This window comes from Panulirus ornatus, chromosome 6 (assembly GCF_036320965.1).
Source record: "Panulirus ornatus isolate Po-2019 chromosome 6, ASM3632096v1, whole genome shotgun sequence".
NCBI classification, from domain to species: Eukaryota; Metazoa; Arthropoda; class Malacostraca; order Decapoda; family Palinuridae; genus Panulirus; species Panulirus ornatus.
The window spans coordinates 33,269,163-33,296,435 of NC_092229.1; the positions used below are offsets into that span (position 1 = coordinate 33,269,163).

General features: G+C 41.8%; 1 protein-coding gene across 1 annotated transcript in view; it reads right to left on the reverse strand.

The window, feature by feature from the left end:
• LOC139749149 (3'(2'),5'-bisphosphate nucleotidase 1) overlaps positions 1–2,997 on the reverse strand; it is a 349,490-nt gene extending 346,493 nt beyond the window's left edge. The window contains exon 1 of the mRNA XM_071662786.1: positions 2,866–2,997. The gene's annotated coding sequence lies outside the window, so the exon portion shown is untranslated. The remainder of the gene's footprint in view (positions 1–2,865) is intronic.
• Between the last annotated feature and the right edge of the window lie 24,276 nt (positions 2,998–27,273).

Here is a 27,273-nt window from a genome sequence, read left to right on the forward strand (position 1 = left end):
GCGCTGGTGGCTGATTCATGTGAGAAACTGCAGAAGCTGGTGACTGAGTTTGGTAAAGTGTGTGGAAGAAGAAAGTTAAGAGTAAATGTGAATAAGAGCAAGGTTATTAGGTACAGTAGGGTTGAGGGTCAAGTCAATTGGGAGGTGAGTTTGAATGGAGAAAAACTGGAGGAAGTGAAGTGTTTTAGATATCTGGGAGTGGATCTGGCAGCGGATGGAACCGTGGAAGCGGAAGTGGATCATAGGGTGGGGGAGGGGGCGAAAATTCTGGGGGCCTTGAAGAATGTGTGGAAGTCGAGAACATTATCTCGGAAAGCAAAAATGGGTATGTTTGAAGGAATAGTGGTTCCAACAATGTTGTATGGTTGCGAGGCGTGGGCTATGGATAGAGTTGTGTGCAGGAGGGTGGATGTGCTGGAAATGAGATGTTTGAGGACAATGTGTGGTGTGAGGTGGTTTGATCGAGTGAGTAACGTAAGGGTAAGAGAGATGTGTGGAAATAAAAAGAGCGTGGTTGAGAGAGCAGAAGAGGGTGTTTTGAAGTGGTTTGGGCACATGGAGAGAATGAGTGAGGAAAGATTGACCAAGAGGATATATGTGTCGGAGGTGGAGGGAACGAGGAGAAGAGGGAGACCAAATTGGAGGTGGAAAGATGGAGTGAAAAAGATTTTGTGTGATCGGGGCATGAACATGCAGGAGGGTGAAAGGAGGGCAAGGAATAGGGTGAATTGGAGCGATGTGGTATACCGGGGTTGACGTGCTGTCAGTGGATTGAATCAAGGCATGTGAAGCGTCTGGGGTAAACCATGGAAAGCTGTGTAGGTATGTATATTTGCGTGTGTGGACGTATGCATATACATGTGTATGGGGGGGGTTGGGCCATTTCTTTCGTCTGTTTCCTTGCGCTACCTCGCAAACGCGGGAGACAGCGACAAAGTATAATAAAAATATAAAAATACTTACTTTCATACTTTTACGGCATTGTGCTGAGTCACACAGAAAACTTTGACATTATTTCAGACAAAGTAGTGGATGACATCTACTACTGATGTGATTTTATCATTGTTCACTACATAAGATAAAAATCATTTTACACTTTTTATTTACAAAAAGACCATAAAGTATGGCTTTGCATCATTGGGATGAAGATTACAAAACAAATTCATAAAAGTACATGCAGAAAAGTAATAAACTGTTGATATAAACATAAATCTCATTACCCCATTGGGTATCCTTCAGTAGTATATTTCACTGACTTCACTGCAATCTTGGATTTCGGTGCGTTTTGGTGGCATTTAAAGTTTAGGGATAACTCTTTCCCTGTTACACAGAACCCTCATTACCAGTGCCTTATTTGATAAAGTTCAGGAAAAGGTAGTGCTTCAAATCACATTCCATAACCATTATTGAATAACAAAATTACTCAATATTCAATGCTAATAGCAGTGTAAAGCTAATCTAAACTTTCACTAAAACTGAGCCAAATCTCAGCTGCCATACAGATTAGATAAGGTTTTCATGGGTTCTACTGAATTCTTAAGAGTATTTCATTTACCTTAGTATTAATGAACTAAACTTTTCTCTGGTATTCATAACACTCACCATTATCTTATCTATTTTGGGGAATACATCACAGTGTTCCAAATAAAGCTCCACAACTTTTACTCTGTTCCATGAACACAATTTTACCAGTGCAAATCAATCAACATCCAAAGTTAGTTTCAAAACTGTTAGACTTAAAAATCACCAAAATAACAAATAAAAAACAGTCTCTCCTCCAGCAACCAGCCCTACAGGGGGTGAAGTGCTATCAGCATCCTAGGAGACATCACAAGACAATGCATACAAACTGATATCCAGGCCAATGTTCACCCTAACATGAACCTCACGTTCATGCATGACTTCAACGTTAACCTCAGCCACATTCTGTAGCAACCTCACAATCAACATCGCTCTCAACTTTACCAGCTGCCACAAAGGATAATGTGTAAAAAAAACACTCCAGGTCACTGCTCACTCTAACTTAACCTTCAAATTCATGCACAACCTCATCTACAGTTTTAACACCAACCTCACCCTTTCTCTCATCCTTATTTTCAACAATCAAGCCAAAGCACAGACGTGTTCCTAGCCAACTTAAGGGAGGCCTCATACAAAAAAAATGTAAAAAAAAAAAAAAAGCAATTCAGGCCAATGTTCACCCTATCCCTAATCAATGATTCATACACAACCTCACCCTTAACCTTGTGCATCAGTTTTGTTATATCATGGTTAGCAGTGGCATCATCTCTCTTTATACTTTCTCTTATGTGGCAACTTGGTGTAGTTATTACATAAAGTTGTGAATATCATTAAGGGTGAATTGCACACAAGTCTCAAGGGGCAGTGAGCTGAACAATGGCCTAGATATCTGATCTTGTTCACACTGTCCTGTGGGGCAACATTCCTCTAAAGAGGCGTTTCACCTCTGCACTTTGGCACAACTGATAAGGCTGAAGGTAATGTTTAAAGAGATTTTGATGATAAGGTTAAGCATGAGGTGTGAAGGTTATGTTAGGGTGGACAGTGGCGTGGACTGCTCTCTTGTGTAGAAACTTGATGAGGTTGACATACATTATTACACAAGAGGCTAAAGTACAATGCTGAAGGCAAGGTTAAGAGGTAGGTTGTGCATGAGTCTGAGACTTAGGTCAGAGAGTATACTGGCGCAGTCCTCTAGGGTAATTGTCTCTGAGTGCTAACAGCACTTTTGTCTAGTTTCAACCTACCCATATCTGCATGTGCAGTAAAATAATATGGGGTGGCTAATCTAGGTTTTCGGCATTTCAGATCTTAATAACAAGTCACAACAACACTCCTACTTACCCTTAGAATACCAATGCTCTTGCTCTAGAGAAAGTGCAAAGGCGTGATGTCTCTTCAACATTTATATCTTGTACTGGCCTTCACGATCAGCTGATTGTGTTGACATACTGGTGTTGCCATACTCAGCTTCTCTGTATAATCGCTTGATTGCTATTATATAGCACTTTTTTTCTGCGTTGGAGGCGCAAATCATGGACAAAATACTTACCAAGGACTTTTAACTGAAATAAAGAGAAGGTTATCAAAGGGGAAACAAGAGGCATGGAAAAGAAAATACAAATCTTGATAAAGTAAAAATAGTCTTTGGAAATGTGCCAGGTCATGCTTACTGGGAGACATACGAGAGTGTAAAGATTTTCAAACGGTCGAGGTGTAGGGAAACAAATGGGTACCAAAAACGACCTATTCTTGTGTTGCCAACTGCCACATAGTAATCATGTGAAGCAGCAGCTTCCCGAGTAATACTTATAGAAGAGTGAAAGTGAATCAACATTGTGGCGTACGGTAAGCGGGTCAAGTTTCGAATTCGGTTAACTTGGGAGAGTTTATATGTCGAACCGCCCTCGACTCAGTTTTGTCAAGCAATGATGCAGAGCTAGATTATACTTGATAATTGCCAAACATAGTCATGAATTATATCATACACGAGACAAGTGATGGTTTACGTTTGGGCCTGATTTACTTAGAAAAAAAGTAGACAGAAAATCATTTCACGATTCATAAGCTGAACCAGCTACAGATCTCACTTTTGCTGTCACTTTTAGTGCCTGCCTATTTGATTTTTCTTATTATTATTTTTTGCCACTATCAGAGTCTAGTCTTCTGTGCACCCCTTAATCATCCTGTGAGCATAGTGCAGAGAGATTCCACTTTGAAAAAGGTCTTTGACAGATCCCAGTGGACAGATTATTATTATGTAAATTGTTACATCTAGAAAGCTTATCCACTAAATGCAATATGGGGATGCGGTTTCAGAATTTTGTGGGGTGTTTGGAGGTATCCCTGTGGTTCTCTTGTGTAAGTCTTTGATATTTTGTTGTAGGGTATGTTCATACATCCTCAGATAGGCTAAAACGTTAGTAATACCTAACTGTAACTAGTAATTACATCTTGAAATCCACTATCTTAATACTTTCTCCACACATATTTTACTTGACACATTTCATCGAAATGGAAAATGTACCTAATTAATAGTGCCGATCAGAACTCGTTCAGATGCCTCGAAGGAATGTTAGTTTCTTAGAGTTAAGACCTCTCTAAGATGACAACCAAGTATTGTGTTCCTTGTTTATCAAGTGCAACCTTGATTATGACTTCATCATGCTCTCGGTCTGGAGCCTATAAAAGGGAAAACCATTAACAATTTGATGTGATTTTCTTTACTAGTTGTTATGATTGTACTCTACCTGGATTATACATGACGGACCTGCGCCCCTCAAACTGGCAATCCTTACACTAAGGCTGGGATATATGATAATAAATGTTATGGACCTTCACAGCAACAGATACACTTTATAGTCTATATATCTACATTACAAGTACGTGGTATCCAACACCAGCAATTCTCTCAATTCTGCATCTGGCTTCTGAAACAAGAATGGAACATCCTGAGCTCATTGTATATAGGGCAAGCAGTAAGGTCACATGATCAGAGAATTGAAATGTCTGAGACTGTAGTTTCTGCACGCTAGAGAGTGATGAGCATGGTGAAGAATTCACTTTGTAATGGAAATGTCCTGAGATTCGGATCCGTGGGGATTATGAGGGATATGAACCCCACCTCCTTGGTCGCAAATTCTTTTCATGTTCCTAACTGAATCTCAGGAATAATAATAAAAAAAAATTTGATATCTATGAAGCAACATAGACTACGTCAATTATTTTCTTTTTCTGAGTATTCGAGGCAGCACCATCATCCATGTCTAGACCCTGGCCTGGCTTTAGTATCGCTCGCCGCCTTATTGCTGTTTTACTTTGTGAAGACTAGATACCCATGTGAATCATCCTGGCTAAACAGGTGGCCAAATTTTATACAGTCATGTGATCCCAGGTGGATTCTGTAGATACTGTATTATCTTACCAACTAAGACTTGCCTAGAATCAACAAAACAGAAATTCTCTTGAAACTATTCACATATTTGAGTAAGGATAGTAGCAAAATGGGAAACTCTCTAGAGAAGTATTAGCAGTTAAATTACCACAGGGATACTGTTGAAATGGATGACAACATAATCGGTGCCCGTTATGATCTCATCAATAAAGACCCATGGGTCACATGCACAGTGAGTGTGTGTGGTCTTAGAATTATCTTTAACACCCGAAGGTGTTAAAGATTTTTCGGTTGGTGGATGTAACTACGTTGACGGCGTTAATGACCCTGGCAGTTAATAGGCCTACAGCCTAAGACAACCAAACAATCAGAGAGACCTGCAGAAGAATATCTATACATTTTGAAGTGTCTTGTGCAGTTCATACTCCTCAATGATAGACAGAATATCCCCTTACCAGGCCACAGGGATTATTACGCTTCAAAATCTACGAACAAAGGAAATTTCTTGGCGTTCTCAAATATGATGGCTGAAGGTGACAGTCAGCATCAAGAGCACCCTTTGCATGCCAAGAAGAATCCTATATGCCCATTAAAAACAGCGCAACATGAAAACCTACAGATCACTGATCATATTCGGTACATTCTGGTAGAGCCTCTAAAATATGAAAACCTGGTATACTCAATTACAGTGTGTAAAAATTTTTTACCTTTTCTTTTTTGCTGGGTAGTAAGTGTTATTTTCTATTCTAATTGATCATGTCAAAAAGTTATAGAAAATATCTATCTTTCCCTTGAAATTTTGCTTTTGTGATCAGGACTGATATTTTGAAATTTGCCCATTTTTCAGAACATCCAGATAGAATCAGTGTTGAGTAGCTGATATAGAACTTTCTAGAAGTTCCCAGTAATGTAGATAGTAGTCAGAGGGGATGGAAGATGTTGTAGATCCAGATTACAATTTCCGAGTTGCAGCTGAGGGGAGAAACCCATACTAATACAATCAAGAAGACCTCAACGATTTGACCAGAGATCTTTGCTCACAAAGTCCAGTGTCGAGATTTGTCGTCTTGGCTCAAGCTGCGGAACTGAGTGTGCAAATCGCAGACCAGAGGAAGCGTCACCTAGGTTTTTCTAGCTTCTTCACCCGTCAAGATAGGCTCTGCTGCTGCCACAATGTAACCAGTCTGTTCAAGACAGTCGGAATTGCCTGTAACCCAAACGAGTGGCGCCTCCTTATTGACAGCTCATCTAGGAGTCTCAAAGCCGTGTTGCTCCAGAACGGGAACAAGTACCCGTCTCTTCCCCTGGCTCACTCGGTGCACCTCAAAGAATACAACAGTGTCAAGACCTTGCCAGGCGCCTTGAAGTATGATGAATGCATCTGGAAGGTCATCAGAGATTTCAAAATTGTGGCATTCCTGCTGGGGTTCCAAGGCGGTTTTACCAAATTTCCCAGCTGTCTTTGCCTTTGGGACAGCGGGGACACGGCGGCGCAGCGCACTGCCACAGGCGGGACTGGCCACAGTATACCGAATTCTCTGTGGGGATGAATAGCCTCAAGTGGAAGCCACTGATGGACCTCCAGGTGTTGATATCACGACTGTACATAAAATCAAGCCTTACGAAACAATTTGTCACAGCTCTAGATAAGGAGTCTGCAGCCTTCAAGTATCTTCAAGACTTCTTCCCAAAGCTGTCTGAGGCAAAGGTCAAAGCCGGTGTCTTCGTCGAACCTAAGCTAATGAAGAACCTGGAGTACAAGGAATTCACAAAGAAGCTCACTATGAAGAAGAAAGCAGCTTAGTACAACTTTATCACAGTGGTTTGGGGCTCCCTGGGCAATCATAAGACCGAAAAGCTGGTTGAGACTATGGTGAAGACCTTGCAAAATTAGCTGCAGAATGTCCCTCAAAGCCATAGCCTTGACGCTCATCTTGATAAATTCAAGAACATAGGAGTGTATTTGGAGGAGCAAGGAGAACGTTTGCACGAGGATATACTGGACTTTGAACGGCGTTTCCAAGGAACATTTCGAGAACATGATGGGTGATTACATTTGGCGTCTGATTCGTGAGAGTGATTTACAGTGCAATCGTAAAACTCGAAAAAACTACTCACTTATCATTAATGTAAATACATGATTTTCTGACTTTATGGGAAAAAATGTGCAAATTTGCCTGTTATCCAATTGGAAATAGGTAAATTTCAAAAGGTCATTGTCTTGGTCACAAAGCAAAGTTTGTATGGTGTAATAGCCTTTTTCTCTACCTTTTACGTATAAGAAATTAGGAAATATCACTTACCACCCATGAATAAAAATTGTGTTATAGTGATTATTGCTGATAAGCTTACAGACAAGTACGCCTACGAATAGATTCTGTTGATCTGTTTGAGACGAGAATAAAACCAAACTTGAAATAACCGATGTTCTTTGATTTCATCTATGTGGATGTCAATGAAGCGGATAGAGGTTGAGAGCAGAATTAAGGGTGTGGTTCCAAAACTCTGTACTCACTGCTACAACCACATACTGAATCTATGCATAACATCATCTTACAAGATACCCATAGTTAGACCTCATCAATGAAATATTCTTGGTCTTTTATTTCTCCTCAGAGATACAGATGATGCCTGAGAGGTACTGCAGTAGAAAGGTTCTGAACCTTGCGCAACAAAATTGAAAGGTCTGTGCAGGAAGGACACTTTGGGATTGAAAAGCACATAAGCCTTGACATTCCAGGAACTGTATTTTTTCATTGCTGACCCTCTAAAGTGCAATGTTATCCCGGGTGTTCAGCACAATCGATCGCTGACGATGAACAGCCACTGGAGAAGTGTTCCTGGGACAGAGACCAGAGTCAGAGCTCAAAGTCTCCGCACAAACATAAAGTCATCGCAGGACAATTTGGCTCTCCAGATAACGCGACACACTGAAGGTAATTTGGCCGCTGGTAATAAATTTGCAAAAGTGTGATGAAGATACCCAACAGGCCTACATATTCGTCAATGATGTGATCACAGCGGTGGAAGACATGAAAGGCCACACTGACATAGAATTCCTCTAGTGATACACTACATGTGAATCACTGGTTGAGGATGTGAGCAGTGAGACTGGCTGGTCACAACACGCACTAAATGCCGACTCAACCATGAGTAAAGAGTACTGTAACAAAAACAAAAGTACCTTGATAAAGCCTATTCAACTTATTCAACATAGTATTACGTTGTATTGTAAGTCTGAAAGATAGACTTGTAACAAAATACTAACACAATGGAATAGTGTGGATCCTCAAATCATTATTCCAAACTAATTATATAACGAGAGTCACTTATGGACCTCGGTGGTGTGGCGGTTAACTTTCCTGATAGTGATGCAGTGAACTCAAGACCCAACGGACAGATTCGATTTTGGTTGCAATAGTTGATCCGCTCAACCTAGCATTTCATCTAACCCGAGGCGTTGACCTATAAACTGGGTACCTGGCTAAGGGTAAGGCATATATATATATATATATATATATATATATATATATATATATATATATATATATATATATATATATATATATATATATATTTTTTTTTTTTTTTTTTTTTTTTTTTTTTTTTTTTTTGCTTTGTCGCTGTCTCCCGCGTTTGCGAGGTAGCGCAAGGAAACAGACGAAAGAAATGGCCCAACCCACCCCCCATACACAGGTATATACATACGTCCACACACGCAAATATACATACCTACACAGCTTTCCATGGTTTATCCCAGACGCTTCACATGCCTTGCTTCAATCCACTGACAGCACGTCAACCCCGGTATACCACATCGCTCCAATTCACTCTATTCCTTGCCCTCCTTTCACCCTCCTGCATGTTCAGGCCCCGATCACACAAAATCTTTTTCACTCCATCTTTCCACCTCCAATTTGGTCTCCCTCTTCTCCTTGTTCCCTCCACCTCCGACACATATATCCTCTTGGTCAATCTTTCCTCACTCATCCTCTCCATGTGCCCAAACCACTTCAAAACACCCTCTTCTGCTCTCTCAACCACGCTCTTTTTGTTTCCACACATCTCTCTTACCCTTACGTTACTCACTCGATCAAACCACCTCACACCACACATTGTCCTCAAACATCTCATTTCCAGCACATCCATCCTCCTGCGCACAACTCTATCCATAGCCCACGCCTCGCAACCATACAACATTGTTGGAACCACTATTCCTTCAAACATACCCATTTTTGCTTTCCGATAATAATGTTCTCGACTTCCACACAATCTTCAAGGCCCCCAGGATTTTCGCCCCCTCCCCCACCCTATGATCCACTTCCGCTTCCATGGTTCCATCCGCTGCCAGATCCACTCCCAGATATCTAAAACACTTCACTTCCTCCAGTTTTTCTCCATTCAAACTCACCTCCCAATTGACTTGACCCTCAACCCTACTGTACCTAATAACCTTGCTCTTATTCACATTTACTCTTAACTTTCTTCTTCCACACACTTTTCCAAACTCAGTCACCAGCTTCTGCAGTTTCTCACATGAATCAGCAACCAGCGCTGTATCATCAGCGAACAACAATTGACTCACTTCGCAAGCTCTCTCATCCCCAACAGACTTCATACTTGCCCCTCTTTCCAAAACTCTTGCATTTACCTCCCTAACAACCCCATCCATAAACAAATTAAACAACCATGGAGACATCACACACCCCTGCCGCAAACCTACATTCACTGAGAACCAATCACTTTCCTCTCTTCCTACACGCACACATGCCTTACATCCTCGATAAAAACTTTTCACTACTTCTATATATATTTCTTTTTTCTTTTAAACTATTCGCCATTTCCCGCGTTAGCGAGGTAGCGTTAAGAACAGAGGACTGGGCCTTTTTTGGAATATCCTCACCTGGCCCCCCTCTGTTCCTTCTTTTGAGAAAAAAAAAAAAAACGAGAGGGGAGGATTTCCAGCCCCCCGCTCCCTCCCCTTTTAGTCGCCTTCTACGACACGCAGGGAATACGTGGGAAGTATTCTTAATCCCCTATCCCAAGGGATGATATATATATATATATATATATATATATATATATATATATAATATATATATATATATATATTATATATGTCTCCCGCGTTAGCGAGGTAGCGCAAGGAAACAGACGAAGGAATAGCCCAACCCACCCACATACACTATGTATATACATACACAGGACATATACATATATATATATATATATATATATATATATATATATATATATATATATTTATATATATTTATTTTATATCTATATTATACTTTGTCGTTGTCCTCCCGCGTTTGCGAGGTAGCGCAAGGAAACAGACGAAAGAAATGGCCCAATCCCCCCCCCCCCCCTTTCCACCTCCAATTTGGTCTCCCTCTTCTCCTTGTTCCCTCCACCTCCGACACATATATCCTCTTGGTCAATCTTTCCTCACTCATCCTCTCCATGTGCCCAAACCACTTCAAAACACCCTCTTCTGCTCTCTCAACCACGCTCTTTTTGTTTCCACACATCTCTCTTACCCTTACGTTACTCACTCGATCAAACCACCTCACACCACACATTGTCCTCAAACATCTCATTTCCAGCACATCCATCCTCCTGCGCACAACTCTATCCATAGCCCACGCCTCGCAACCATACAACATTGTTGGAACCACTATTCCTTCAAACATACCCATTTTTGCTTTCCGATAATAATGTTCTCGACTTCCACACAATCTTCAAGGCCCCCAGGATTTTCGCCCCCTCCCCCACCCTATGATCCACTTCCGCTTCCATGGTTCCATCCGCTGCCAGATCCACTCCCAGATATCTAAAACACTTCACTTCCTCCAGTTTTTCTCCATTCAAACTCACCTCCCAATTGACTTGACCCTCAACCCTACTGTACCTAATAACCTTGCTCTTATTCACATTTACTCTTAACTTTCTTCTTCCACACACTTTTCCAAACTCAGTCACCAGCTTCTGCAGTTTCTCACATGAATCAGCAACCAGCGCTGTATCATCAGCGAACAACAACTGACTCACTTCGCAAGCTCTCTCATCCCCAACAGACTTCATACTTGCCCCTCTTTCCAAAACTCTTGCATTTACCTCCCTAACAACCCCATCCATAAACAAATTAAACAACCATGGAGACATCACACACCCCTGCCGCAAACCTACATTCACTGAGAACCAATCACTTTCCTCTCTTCCTACACGCACACATGCCTTACATCCTCGATAAAAACTTTTCACTACTTCTATATATATTTCTTTTTTCTTTTAAACTATTCGCCATTTCCCGCGTTAGCGAGGTAGCGTTAAGAACAGAGGACTGGGCCTTTTTTGGAATATCCTCACCTGGCCCCCCTCTGTTCCTTCTTTTGAGAAAAAAAAAAAAAACGAGAGGGGAGGATTTCCAGCCCCCCGCTCCCTCCCCTTTTAGTCGCCTTCTACGACACGCAGGGAATACGTGGGAAGTATTCTTAATCCCCTATCCCCAGGGATGATATATATATATATATATATATATATATATATATATATATATATATATATATATATATATATATATATATGTCTCCCGCGTTAGCGAGGTAGCGCAAGGAAACAGACGAAGGAATAGCCCAACCCACCCACATACACATGTATATACATACACAGACATATACATATATATATATATATATATATATATATATATATATATATATATATATATATATATATATATATATATATTTTATATTTTATATTATACTTTGTCGTTGTCTCCCGCGTTTGCGAGGTAGCGCAAGGAAACAGACGAAAGAAATGGCCCAATCCCCCCCCCCCCCATACTCATGTATATACATACGTCCACACACGCAAATATACATACCTACACAGCTTTCCATGGTTTACCCCAGACGCTTCACATGCCTTGATTCAATCCACTGACAGCACGTCAACCCCGGTATACCACATCGCTCCAATTCACTCTATTCCTTGCCCTCCTTTCACCCTCCTGCATGTTCAGGCCCCGATCACACAAAATCTTTTTCACTCCATCTTTCCACCTCCAATTTGGTCTCCCTCTTCTCCTCGTTCCCTCCACCTCCGACACATATATCCTCTTGGTCAATCTTTCCTCACTCATCCTCTCCATGTGCCCAAACCACTTCAAAACACCCTCTTCTGCTCTCTCAACCACGCTCTTTTTATTTCCACACATCTCTCTTACCCTTACGTTACTCACTCGATCAAACCACCTCACACCACACATTGTCCTCAAACATCTCATTTCCAGCACATCCATCCTCCTGCGCACAACTCTATCCATAGCCCACGCCTCGCAACCATACAACATTGTTGGAACCACTATTCCTTCAAACATACCCATTTTTGCTTTCCGAGATAATGTTCTCGACTTCCACACATTCTTCAAGGCCCCCAGAATTTTCGCCCCCTCCCCCACCCTATGATCCACTTCCGCTTCCATGGTTCCATCCGCTGCCAGATCCACTCCCAGATATCTAAAACACTTCACTTCCTCCAGTTTTTCTCCATTCAAACTCACCTCCCAATTGACGTGACCCTCAACCCTACTGTACCTAATAACCTTGCTCTTATTCACATTTACTCTTAACTTTCTTCTTCCACACACTTTACCAAACTCAGTCACCAGCTTCTGCAGTTTCTCACGTGAATCAGCCACCAGCGCTGTATCATCAGCGAACAACAACTGACTCACTTCGCAAGCTCTCTCATCCCCAACAGACTTCATACTTGCCCCTCTTTCCAAAACTCTTGCATTTACCTCCCTAACAACCCCATCCATAAACAAATTAAACAACCATGGAGACATCACACACCCCTGCCGCAAACCTACATTCACTGAGAACCAATCACTTTCCTCTCTTCCTACACGTACACATGCCTTACATCCTCGATAAAAACTTTTCACTGCTTCTAACAACTTTCCTCCCACACCATATATTCTTAATACCTTCCACAGAGCATCTCTATCAACTCTATCATATGCCTTCTCCAGATCCATAAATGCTACATACAAATCCATTTGCTTTTCTAAGTATTTCTCACATACATTCTTCAAAGCAAACACCTGATCCACACATCCTCTACCACTTCTGAAACCACACTGCTCTTCCCCAATCTGATGCTCTGTACATGCCTTCACCCTCTCTATCAATACCCTCCCATATAATTTCCCAGGAATACTCAACAAACTTATACCTCTGTAATTTGAGCACTCACTCTTATCCCCTTTGCCTTTGTACAATGGCACTATGCACGCATTCCGCCAATCCTCAGGCACCTCACCATGAGTCATACATACATTAGATAACCTTACCAACCAGTCAACAATACAGTCACCCCCTTTTTTAATAGATTCCACTGCAATACCATCCAAACCTGCTGCCTTGCCGGCTTTCATCTTCCGCAAAGCTTTCACTACCTCTTCTCTGTTTACCAAATCATTTTCCCTAACCCTCTCACTTTGCACACCACCTCGACCAAAACACCCTATATTTGCCACTCTATCATCAAACACATTCAACAAACCTTCAAAATACTCACTCCATCTCCTTCTCACATCACCACTACTTGTTATCACCTCCCCATTTGCGCCCTTCACTGAAGTTCCCATTTGCTCCCTTGTCTTACGCACTTTATTTACCTCCTTCCAGAACATCTTTTTATTCTCCCTAAAATTTAATGATACTCTCTCACCCCAACTCTCATTTGCCCTTTTTTTCACCTCTTGCACCTTTCTCTTGACCTCCTGTCTCTTTCTTTTATACATCTCCCACTCAATTGCATTTTTTCCCTGCAAAAATCGTCCAAATGCCTCTCTCTTCTCTTTCACTAATACTCTTACTTCTTCATCCCACCACTCACTACCCTTTCTAATCAACCCACCTCCCATGCTTCTCATGCTACAAGCATCTTTTGCGCAATCCATCACTGATTCCCTAAATACATCCCATTCCTCCCCCACTCCCCTTACTTCCATTGTTCTCACCTTTTTCCATTCTGTACTCAGTCTCTCCTGGTACTTCCTCACACAGGTCTCCTTCCCAAGCTCACTTACTCTCACCACCCTCTTCACCCCAACATTCACTCTTCTTTTCTGAAAACCCATACAAATCTTCACCTTAGCCTCCACAAGATAATGATCAGACATCCCTCCAGTTGCACCTCTCAGCACATTAACATCCAAAAGTCTCTCTTTCGCACGCCTGTCAATTAACACGTAATCCAATAACGATCTCTGGCCATCTCTCCTACTTACATAAGTATACTTATGTATATCTCGCTTTTTAAACCAGGTATTCCCAATCATCAGTCCTTTTTCAGCACATAAATCTACAAGCTCTTCACCATTTCCATTTACAACACTGAACACCCCATGTATACCAATTATTCCCTCAACTGCCACATTACTCACTTTTGCATTCAAATCACCCATCACTATAACCCGGTCTCGTGCATCAAAACGACTTACACACTCATTCAGCTGCTCCCAAAACACTTGCCTCTCATGATCTTTCTTCTCATGCCCAGGTGCATATGCACCAATAATCACCCACCTCTCTCCATCGACTTTCAGTTTTACCCATATTAATCGAGAATTTACTTTCTTACATTCTATCACATACTCCCACAACTCCTGTTTCAGGAGTATTGCTACTCCTTCCCTTGCTCTTGTCCTCTCACTAACCCCTGACTTTACTCCCAAGACATTCCCAAACCACTCTTCCCCTTTACCCTTGAGCTTCGTTTCACTCAGAGCCAAAACATCCAGGTTCCTTTCCTCAAACATACTACCTATCTCTCCTTTTTTCACATCTTGGTTACATCCACACACATTTAGGCACCCCACTCTGAGCCTTCGAGGAGGATGAGCACTCCCCGCGTGACTCCTTCTTCTGTTTCCCATTTTAGAAAGTTAATACAAGGAGGGGAGGATTTCTGGCCCCCCGCTCCCGTCCCCTCTAGTCGCTTTCTACGACACGCGAGGAATACGTGTGAAGTATTCTTTCACACCTATCCCCAGGGATAAAATACATATATATATACATATACACATACACACACATACACATACATACGCACATATACACACACACACACACATACATATATATACATATGAAAAATGTAAGAAACAATTTAGAAAACTGAAACTTCTAGCTTGAAATGAATGAAAAAATGAATGTCACATAATGGTTCAACCTATATATATATATATATATATATATATATATATATATATATATATATATATATATATATATATATATATATATATATATATATATATATATATACGTATGTATATTGTACAAAGGCAAAGGGGATAAGAGTGAGTGCTCAAATTACAGAGGTATAAGTTTGTTGAGTATTCCTGGTAAATTATATGGGAGGGTATTGATTGAGAGGGTGAAGGCATGTACAGAGCATCAGATTGGGGAAGAGCAGTGCGGTTTCAGAAGTGGTAGAGGATGTGTGGATCAGGTGTTTGCTTTGAAGAATGTATGTGAGAAATACTTAGAAAAGCAAATGGATTTGTATGTAGCATTTATTGATCTGGAGAAGGCATATGATAGAGTTGATAGAGATGCTCTGTGGAAGGTATTAAGAATATATGGTGTGGGAGGCAAGTTGTTAGAAGCAGTGAAAAGTTTTTATCGAGGATGTAAGGCATGTGTACGTGTAGGAAGAGAGGAGAGTGCTTGGTTCTCAGTGAATGTAGGTTTGCGGCAGGGGTGTGTGATGACTCCATGGTTGTTTAATTTGTTTATGGATGGGGTTGTTAGGGAGGTGAATGCAAGAGTTTTGGAAAGAGGGGCAAGTATGAAGTCTGTTTGGGATGAGAGAGCTTGGGAAGTGAGTCAGTTGTTGTTCGCTGATGATATAGCGCTGGTGGCTGATTCATGTGAGAAACTGCAGAAGCTGGTGACTGAGTTTGGTAAAGTGTGTGAAAGAAGAAAGTTAAGAGTAAATTTGAATAAGAGCAAGGTTATTAGGTACAGTAGGGTTGAGGGTCAAGTCAATTGGGAGGTAAGTTTGAATGGAGAAAAACTGGAGGAAGTAAAGTGTTTTAGATATCTGGGAGTGGATCTGGCAGCGGATGGAACCATGGAAGCGGAAGTGGATCATAGGGTGGGGGAGGGGGCGAAAATCCTGGGAGCCTTGAAGAATGTGTGGAAGTCGAGAACATTATCTCGGAGAGCAAAAATGGGTATGTTTGAAGGAATAGTGGTTCCAACAATGTTGTATGGTTGCGAGGCGTGGGCTATGGATAGAGTTGTGCGCAGGAGGATGGATGTGCTGGAAATGAGATGTTTGAGGACAATATGTGGTGTGAGGTGGTTTGATCGAGTAAGTAACGTAAAGGTAAGAGAGATGTGTGGAAATAAAAAGAGCGTGGTTGAGAGAGCAGAAGAGGGTGTTTTGAAATGGTTTGGGCACATGGAGAGAATAAGTGAGGAAAGATTGACCAAGAGGATATATGTGTCGGAGGTGGAGGGAACGAAGAGAAGTGGGAGACCAAATTGGAGGTGGAAAGATGGAGTGAAAAAGATTTTGTGTGATCGGGGCCTGAACATGCAGGAGGGTGCAAGGAGGGCAAGGAATAGAGTGAATTGGATCGATGTGGTATACCGGAGTTGACGTGCTGTCAGTGGATTGAATCAGGGCATGTGAAGCGTCTGGGGTAAACCATGGAAAGCTGTGTAGGTATGTATATTTGCGTGTGTGGACGTATGTATATACATGTATATGGGGGTGGGTTGGGCCATTTCTTTCGTCTGTTTCCTTGCGCTACCTCGCAAACGCGGGAGACAGCGACAAATATATATATATATATATGTATATATATATATATATATATATATATATATATATATATATATATATATATATATATATATATATATATACACACATTTACATATTCATACATGCTGCCTTCATCCATTCTCGCCGCCACCCCGCCACACATGAAATGGCATCCCCCTCCCCCCGTGTGCATGCGAGGTAGCGCTAGGAAAACACAACAAAGGCCACATTCGTTCACACTCAGTCTCTAGCTGTCATGTGTAATGCACTGAAACCACAGCTCCCTTTCCACATACAGGCCCCACAAAACTTTCCGTGGTTTACCCCAGACGTTTCACATGCCCTGGTTCAATCCATTGACAGCACGTCGACCACATCGGTCCAATTCACTCTATTCCTTGCACGCCTTTCATCCTCCTGTATGTTCAGGCCCCGATCGCTCAAAATCTTTTTCACTACAAACTTCCACCTCCAATTTGGTCTTCCACTTCTCCTCGTTCCCTCCACCACTGACACATATATCCTCTTTATCAATCTTTCCTCACTCATTCTCTCCATGTGACCAAACCATTTCAATACACTCTCTTCTGCTCTCTCTACCACACTTTTCATTACCACACATCTCTCTTACCTTTTCATTACTTACTCGATCAGACCATCGCAAACCACATATTGTCCTTAAACATCTCATTTCCAACACATCCACCCTCCTCCGCACAACGCTATCTATAGCCCATGCCTCACAACCATATAACATTGTTGGAACCACTATTCCTTCAAACATAACCAATTTTGCTCTCCGAGATAACGTTCTCGCCTTCCACACATTCTTCAACGCTCCCAGAACCTTCGCACCCTCCCACACCCTGTGATACACTTCCATTTCTATGGTTCCATCCGCTGCCAAATCCACTCCCAGATATCTAAAATACTTCACTTCCTCCAGTTTTTCTCCATTCAAACTTACCTCCCAATTTACTTGTCTCTTAACCTACTGAAACTTGCTCTTATTCACATTTACTCTCAGCATTCTTCTTTCACACACTTTACCAAACTCAGTCACCAAGTTCTGCAATTTGTCACCCGAATCAGCCACCAGCACAGTATCATCAGCAAACAACAACTGACTTCCCAAGCCATCTCATCCACAACAGACTGCATACTTGCCCCTCTTTCCAAAACTCTTGCATTCACCTCCCTAGCAACCCCATCCATAAATAAATTAAACAACCATGGAGACATCAAACACCCCTACCACAAACCGACATTTACTGGGAACCAATCACTTTCCTCTCTTCCAACTCGTACACATGCCTTACATCCTCGATAAAAACTTTTCACTGCTTCTGGCTTCTTAACTCACAGCATATTTCTCACATATATTCTCACATACATTCTTCAAAGCAAACACCTGATCCACACCTCCTCTACCACTTCTGAAACCACACTGCTCTTCCCCAATATAATGCTCTGAACATGGCTTTACCATCTCAATCAATACCCTCCCATATAATTTCCCATGAATACTCAATAAACCTATACCTCTGTAATTTGAACACTCACCTTCATCCCCTTTGCCTCTGTACAATGGAAGTGCATGCATTCCGCCAATCCTCAGGCACTTCTCCATGAACCATACATACATTGAATATCCTCACCAACCAGTCAACAACACAGCCACCCCCTTTTTTGATAAATTCATCCTCTGATTGGGGTGTTTAAATGTGTGTGAATGTAATCAAGATGAGAAAAAGGAGGGATAGGTAATATGTTTGAGGAAAGGAAACTGAATATTTTGGCTCTGAGTGAAACGAAGCTCAAGGGTAAAGGGGAAGAGTGGCTTGGGAAAGTCTTGGGAGTAAAGTCAGGGGTTGGTGAGAGGACAAGAGCAAAGGAAGGAGTAGCACTACTCCTGAAACAGGAGTGGTGGGAGTATGTGATAGAGTGTAAGAAACACTCTAGATTGATATGGGTAAAACTGAAAGTGGATGGAGAGAAATGGGTGATTATTAGTACCTATGCACCTGGTCATGAGAAGAAAGATCATGAGAGGCATGTGTTTTGGGAGCAGCTGAGTGAAGCAGCTTTGATGCACGAGACCGGGTTATAGTGATGGATGATTTGAATGCAAAGGTGAGTAATGTGGCAGTTGAGGGTAAAATTGGTGTACATGGGGTGTAAATGGAAATGGTGAAGAGCTTGTATATTTGTGTGCTGAGAAAGGACTGGTGATTGGGAATACCTGGTTTAAAAAAAAGAGATATACATAAGTATACGTATGTAAGTAGGAGAGATGGCCAGAGAACATTATTGGATTACGTGTTAATTGATAGGAGCGTGAAAGAGAGACTTTTGGATGTTAATGTGCTGAGAGGTGCAACTGGAGGAATGTCTGATCATTATCTTGTGGAGGCGAAGGTGAAGATATGTAGAGGTTTTCAGAAATGAAGAGAATGTTTAGGTGAAGAGAGTGGTGAGAGTAAGTGAACTTGGAAAGGAGACTTGTATGAGGAAGTACCAGAAGATTGAGTGCTGCATGAAAAAAGGTAAGAGCAAATGACGTAAGGGGAGTGGGGGAGGAATGGGATGTATTTAGGGAAGCAGTGATCACTTGCGCAAAAGATGCTTGTGGCATGAGTAAGATGGGAGGTGGGCAGATTAGAAAGGTTAGTGAGCGGTGGGATGAAGAAGTAAGATTGTTAGCGAAAGAGAAGAGAGAGGGGTTTGGACGATTTTTCCAGGGAAGTAGTGCGAATGGCTGGGAGATGTATAAAAGAAAGCTGCAGGAGGTCAAAGAAACTTGCTAGAGGTGAAAAAGAGGGCAAATGAGAGTTAGGGTGAGAGAGTATCATTAAATTTTTGAGAGAATAAAAAGATGTTTTGGAAGGAGGTAAATAAAGTGCGTAAGACGAGAGAGCAAATGGGAATATCGGTGAAGGAGGCTAATGGGGAGGTAATAATAAGTAGTGGTGAAGTAAGGAGATGGAGTTAGTGTTTTGAAGGTTTGTTAAATGTGTTTGATGATAGAGTGGCAGATATAGGATGTTTTGGTCGAGATGGTGTGCGAAGGGAGAGGGTCAGGGAGGATGGTTTGGTGAACAGAGAAAAGGTAGTGAAAGCATTGCAGAAGATAAAAGCCGGCAAGGCGGCGGGTTTGGATGGTATTACAGTGGAATTTATTAAAAACGGGGATGACTGTGTTGTTGATTGGTTGGTAAGGATGTTCCAATGTATGTATGGCTCATGGTGTAGTGCCTGAGGATTGGCGGAATGCATGCATAGTGCCATTGTACAAAGGCAAAGGGGATGAAGGTGAGTGTTCAAATTACAGAGGTATAAGTTTGTTGAGTATTCATGGTGAATTATAATAGAAGGGTATTGATTGAGAGGGTAAAGGCATGTACAGAGCATCATATTGGGGAAGAGCAGTGTGGTTTCAGAAGTGGTAGAGGATGTGTGGATCAGGTGTTTGCTTTGAAGAATGTATTTGAGAAATGCTTAGAAAAACAAATGGATTTGTATGTAGCATTTATGGATCTGGAGAAGGCATAAGAGAGAGCTGATAGAAATGCTTTGTGGAAGGTTTTAAGAGTATATGGTGCGGGAGGTAAGTTGTTAGAAGCAGTGAACATTTCTTTTTTTTATCAAGGATGTAAGGCATGCGTACGAGTAGGAAGAAAGTTATTGGTTCCCAGAGACTGTCGGTTGCGGCAGGGATGCGTGATTTGTTTAAGGTTGGGATTGTTAGGGAGGCGAATGCAAGAGTTTTGGAGAGAGGGACAAGTATGCAGTCTGTTGTGGATGAGAGGGCTTGGGAAGTGTCAGTTGTTGTTCGCTGATGATACAGCGCTGGTGGCTGATCTGGGTGAGAGACTGCAGAAGTTGGTGACTGAGTTTAGTAAAGTGTGTGAAAGAAGAAAGATGATAGTAAATGTAAATAAGAGCAAAGTTATTAGGTTCAGTAGGGTTGAGGGAAAAGTTAATTGGGAGGTAAGTATGAATGGAGAAAAACTGGAGGATATGAAGTGTTTTAGATATCTGGGAGTGGATTTAGCAGTGGTATGTTTGAAGGAATATTGGTTCCAACAATGTTATATGGTTGCGAGGCATGGGCTGTATATGAGGTTGTGCGGAGGAGGGTGGATGCGTTGGAAATGAAATGTTTGAGGACAATATGTGGAGTGAGCTGGTTTGATCGAGTAAGAAATGAAAGAGAGATGTGTGATAATGAAAAGAGTGTGGTTGAGAGGGCAGAAGAGGGTGTATTGAAATGGTTTGGTCACACGGAGAGAATGAGTGAAGAAAGATTGACAAAGGGGATATATGTGTTAGAGGTGGAGGGAACGAGAAGTGGAAGACCAAATTGGAGGTGGAAGGATGGAGTGAAAAAGATTTTGAGCGATCGTGGCCTGAACATACAGGAGGGTGAAAGGCGTGCGCGAAACGGCGAAAAAGCATAACACACACACACACACACACACACACACACACACACACACACACACACACATATATATATATATATATATATATATATATATATATATATATATATATATATATATATATATATATATATATATATATATTTTTTTTTTTTTTTATACTTTGTCGCTGTCTCCCGCGTTTGCGAGGTAGCGCAAGGAAACAGACGAAAGAAATGGCCCAACCCCCCCCCCCATACACATGTACATACACACGTCCACACACGCAAATATCCATACCTACACAGCAGCTTTCCATGGTTTACCCCAGACGCTTCACATGCCTTGATTCAATCCACTGACAGCACGTCAACCCCTGTATACCACATCGCTCCAATTCACTCTATTCCTTGCCCTCCTTTCACCCTCCTGCATGTTCAGGCCCCGATCACACAAAATCTTTTTCACTCCATCTTTCCACCTCCAATTTGGTCTCCCTCTTCTCCTCGTTTCCTCCACCTCCGACACATATATCCTCTTGGTCAATCTTTCCTCACTCATTCTCTCCATGTGCCCAAACCATTTCAAAACACCCTCTTCTGCTCTCTCAACCACGCTCTTTTTATTTCCACACATCTCTCTTACCCTTACGTTACTTACTCGATCAAACCACCTCACACCACACATTTTCCTCAAACATCTCATTTCCAGCACGTCCATCCTCCTGCGCACAACTCTATCCATAGCCCACGCCTCGCAACCATACAACATTGTTGGAACCACTATTCCTTCAAACATACCCATTTTTGCTTTCCGAGATAATGTTCTCGACTTCCACACATTTTTCAAGGCTCCCAAAATTTTCGCCCCCTCCCCCACCCTATGATCCACTTCCGCTTCCATGGTTCCATCCGCTGACAGATCCACTCCCAGATATCTAAAACACTTCACTTCCTCCAGTTTTTCTCCATTCAAACTCACCTCCCAATTGACTTGACCCTCAACCCTACTGTACCTAATAACCTTGCTCTTATTCACATTTACTCTTAACTTTCTTCTTTCACACACTTTACCAAACTCAGTCACCAGCTTCTGCAGTTTCTCACATGAATCAGCCACCAGCGCTGTATCATCAGCGAACAACAACTGACTCACTTCCCAAGCTCTCTCATCCCCAACAGACTTCATACTTGCCCCTCTTTCCAGGACTCTTGCATTTACCTTCCTAACAACCCCATCCATAAACAAATTAAACAACCATGGAGACATCACACACCCCTGCCGCAAACCTACATTCACTGAGAACCAATCACTTTCCTCTCTTCCTACACGTACACATGCCTTACATCCTCGATAAAAACTTTTCACTGCTTCTAACAACTTGCCTCCCACACCATATATTCTTAATACCTTCCACAGAGCATCTCTATCAACTCTATCATATGCCTTCTCCAGATCCATAAATGCTACATACAAATCCATTTGCTTTTCTAAGTATTTCTCACATACATTCTTCAAAGCAAACACCTGATCCACACATCCTCTACCACTTCTGAAACCGCACTGCTCTTCCCCAATCTGATGCTCTGTACATGCCTTCACCCTCTCAATCAATACCCTCCCATATAATTTACCAGGAATACTCAACAAACTTATACCTCTGTAATTTGAGCACTCACTCTTATCCCCTTTGCCTTTGTACAATGGCACTATGCACGCATTCCGCCAATCCTCAGGCACCTCACCATGAGTCATACATACATTAAATAACCTTACCAACCAGTCAACAATAGAGTCACCCCCTTTTTTTAATAAATTCCACTGCAATGCCATCCAAACCTGCTGCCTTGCCGGCTTTCATCTTCCGCAAAGCTTTTACTACCTCTTCTCTGTTTACCAAATCATTTTCCCTAACCCTCTCACTTTGCACACCACCTCGACCAAAACACCCTATATCTGCCACTCTGTCATCAGACACATTCAACAAACCTTCAAAATACTCATTCCATCTCCTTCTCACATCACCACTACTTGTTATCACCTCCCCATTTACGCCCTTCACTGAAGTTCCCATTTGCTCCCTTGTCTTACGCACCCTATTTACCTCCTTCCAGAACATCTTTTTATTCTCCCTAAAATTTACTGATAGTCTCTCACCCCAACTCTCATTTGCCCTTTTTTTCACCTCTTGCACCTTTCTCTTGACCTCCTGTCTCTTTCTTTTATACTTCTCCCACTCAATTGCATTTTTTGCCTGCAAAAATCGTCCAAATGCCTCTCTCTTCTCTTTCACTAATACTCTTACTTCTTCATCCCACCACTCACTACCCTTTCTAAACAGCCCACCTCCCACTCTTCTCATGCCAGAAGCATCTTTTGCGCAATCCATCACTGATTCCCTAAATACATCCCATTCCTCCCCCACTCCCCTTACTTCCATTGTTCTCACCTTTTTCCATTCTGTACACAGTCTCTCCTGGTACTTCCCCACACAGGTCTCCTTCCCAAGCTCACTTACTCTCACCACCTTCTTCACCCCAACATTCACTCCTCTTTTCTGAAAACCCATACTAATCTTCACCTTAGCCTCCACAAGAAAATGATCAGACATCCCTCCAGTTGCACCTCTCAGCACATTAACATCCAAAAGTCTCTCTTTCGCACGCCTGTCAATTAACACGTAATCCAATAACGCTCTCTGGCCATCTCTCCTACTTACATAAGTATACTTATGTATATCTCGCTTTTTAAACCAGGTATTCCCAATCATCAGTCCTTTTTCAGCACATAAATCTACAAGCTCTTCACCATTTCCATTTACAACACTGAACACCCTATGCATACCAATTATTCCCTCAACTGCCACATTACTCACCTTTGCATTCAAATCACCCATCACTATAACCCGGTCTCGTGCATCAAACCGCTAACACACTCATTCAGCTGCTCCCAAAACACTTGCCTCTCATGATCTTTCTTCTCATGCCCAGGTGCATATGCACCAATAATCACCCACCTCTCTCCATCAACTTTCAATTTTACCCATATTAATCGAGAATTTACTTTCTTACATTCTATCACATACTCCCACAACTCCTGTTTCAGGAGTATTGCTACTCCTTCCCTTGCTCTTGTCCTCTCACTAACCCCTGACTTCACTCCCCAGACATTTCCAAACCACTCTTCCCCTTTACCCTTGAGCTTCGTTTCACTCAGAGCCAAAACATCCAGGTTCCTTTCCTCAAACATACTACCTATCTCTCCTTTTTTCACATCTTGGTTACATCCAAAGATATATATGAAAGATATATATATATATATATCTTTCATACTATTCGCCATTTCCCGCGTTAGCGAGGTAGCGTTAAGAACAGAGGACTGGGCCTTAGAGGGAATATATTCACCTGGCCCCCTTCCTGTTCCTTCTTTTGGAAAATGAAAAAAAAAAAAAGAACGAGAGGGGAGGATTTCCAGCCCCCGCTCCCTTCCCTTTTAGTCGCCTTCTACGACACGCAGGTAATACGTGGGAAGTACTCTTTCTCCCCTATCCCCGGGCCTTTTCACTGACATAATATTGAAAAATAAAATGGAAAAAAATATAAGATGATGAATGGCAGGTTCGTCCTGAACGAGGCAGGGAATGCCAGCGAATTGAGAAAATGTTAATTGCAGGGACTTCCTGAATGCTTTCCATTCCCGGCAACTTGCAGCTAACATCAGCGCTGTAGTGCGACCGAGTTGTTCGTACGTTGCCTTTTTACTTATGATGTTATTATTTTACCGGTGTAACTACAGAACTATCTATATGTTTTCCTAGTAAGTAATTTCTCTATATTTCATATGTTTGGAATTCTTAGTTGAATAAAGCCTTGAATGCATTTAGTTCGACAATGACACTTATCAGCGGTTGAAGGTCTCTGATGTTTTTGGTCTCTCATGGAGAGACTCTTTACACCAAACGTTTTGAGGCTAGTCCCAGAGTTGCCAACTCAAGATTCAGATGGCGCTAGATTCCCTGCCGAAAACCGCTAAAAAAGAGCTTAACTTACTAAAGTAACGTAAAAAATACTCTTTGAATTATTTCTGCTTTTTGACGTGCCAGACTGCTAGTAAGAGGTAAAATGGACTGCTTTAACAGTAAAACATTGACCATTATTCCAGATCTGCTAATTCCCAATCCTCATTCTCATCGTCCACGGTGTCCAGGGTGTTGTGATGACGTATGCTTTTAATGACCCATATTTTTTTTTTCAGTGCTTACTTAAGCAGTTTATGATAATAACAGTAATTTTCATTTCTTCTTAGTCCATACTTGAAAGTTAGTATTGCATTTAAGCTTTTGATATTCAGCCAATTTCGAAGCTTTGACTTGACGATGTTTATACTAGTCTCTACATCATCGTTGGAGTGAGGCATTGTCAGCACAGTACAAAGCGAACTGAGAAAGGTCACTGAAGGGATTTCAGCACAGAGTACTAAGGTGCCAGTGTTGTTTCCACAATACATGATGAAGCTTCCTCCGCTAGAACTCAATGCGTGAGAGAACTTCTTTGTTATCAGCAAACATTTTTGCTAATTCCAATATTCCAGAATTTATGGGTTGCAGGCATTCACTTGTACTCAGTGATGACATTGCAACAATTGTGGGACATTGTCTGGCAAACGTTGACGAAGCTGTTTCACCAACTCCACTACAAACTGTATGCATATTCCACGAATATCCTTTTCAACTGGAAACTTACATCGTGCCATCTTTTCAAACTCGTACCCCAAATACAGATGTGGGTCTGAGTAGTTCTCTAATGAATCTCCTTCCCTCAATTTTCTGCCTGGGATGAAGACCTTAGAACTTATGAAATTGATAAGTTTAATAAGGTCACTTAGCAGTTTGGTTGGATCCTGTACCTCCGCTTCATATTTCTTATTTACACGCTGGACTCCAAGAATATGCTTCAGGAATATCAGGAAGGCATAGTTTTTCTTGTCACAAAATATGTTATAGAGGATCTGAGCTGTGCAACACCTTTCACCATTTCTTGCCATTTCAAAGTGAGTCTAAGTTCAACCAACTGCTGTAGTATTCTGCCAACTGCTGATTCAGTTGACAGCCACCGAGTCTGGCTTAGCTGTATCAATTTCAATGGAGCTTGACCATCATTGATCAAAGAAAAGATCTCCTTGTACCTTTACTTGGCGAATGGCTGAGCAGGAGAACCAATTATGGGTCTCTCTGATCATAAAATTCAGATTCCTTGGGAGACACTCTGCTGCAGCAGGAGACACAGCTAGCTGTAGAGAATGACACACATACACTTGATTAGGATCCGATGAGGAAGTTCTAACTTGAGTTTAGCATAAGTTCCACTGCTAACGCCTGTCATCACAGAAGCAATGTCGGTGCCAACTGCAAGAAAGTTTTGTAACTCCATCCAATCATTTTTCAAGGACTTTTTGATTGCATCACAAATCCCATTACCATTACAGTCAGTCAGCTCAACAAGGTCTAACAAAGTTACTACAATCTTCTTACTTTCTGCGCAGAATTGGATAGCGATACCCAATAGTTTCCTTAAGAGGCTAAACTTGTGAATGTCTATATCCCTTTTCAAGTTACTGTTAAAATGCGGGGCATTCACACTGCACACATCTCACTGAGATGATCAGCAAGACGTAATGAACAGTGTTCTGCAATGAATAGTGATATAATTCCGTCAGTCTCCCATGCGTCATCACTCACTTTTTCAAACGGAATTGTGATTTGTTTTTGAGTTCTGAATGGCAGGGCCTCTGAGAGGAGGGGGAGGGGGGAGGGACTCAGGGGGTACCATGTACCCGGGCCTGGGGGTCCAAAATGGGGCCTGGGAATCTCCTGGGATATCAGAAAAGGCAGAAAATCAACAGAGTGCTCCATTCCTCCCGTCTCTCATTTTCCATACCCTCTTTGGCCTTACAGCCCATGGCATAGAACCGTAGTGGATAAAAGCAGGATGACTGATGGAGAAGAGAAGGGGACCCGAAAGTTTGTACCTCCTGATAAAATTCCTCTCAGAGGCCCTGCTGAATGGCTCTTCAGCT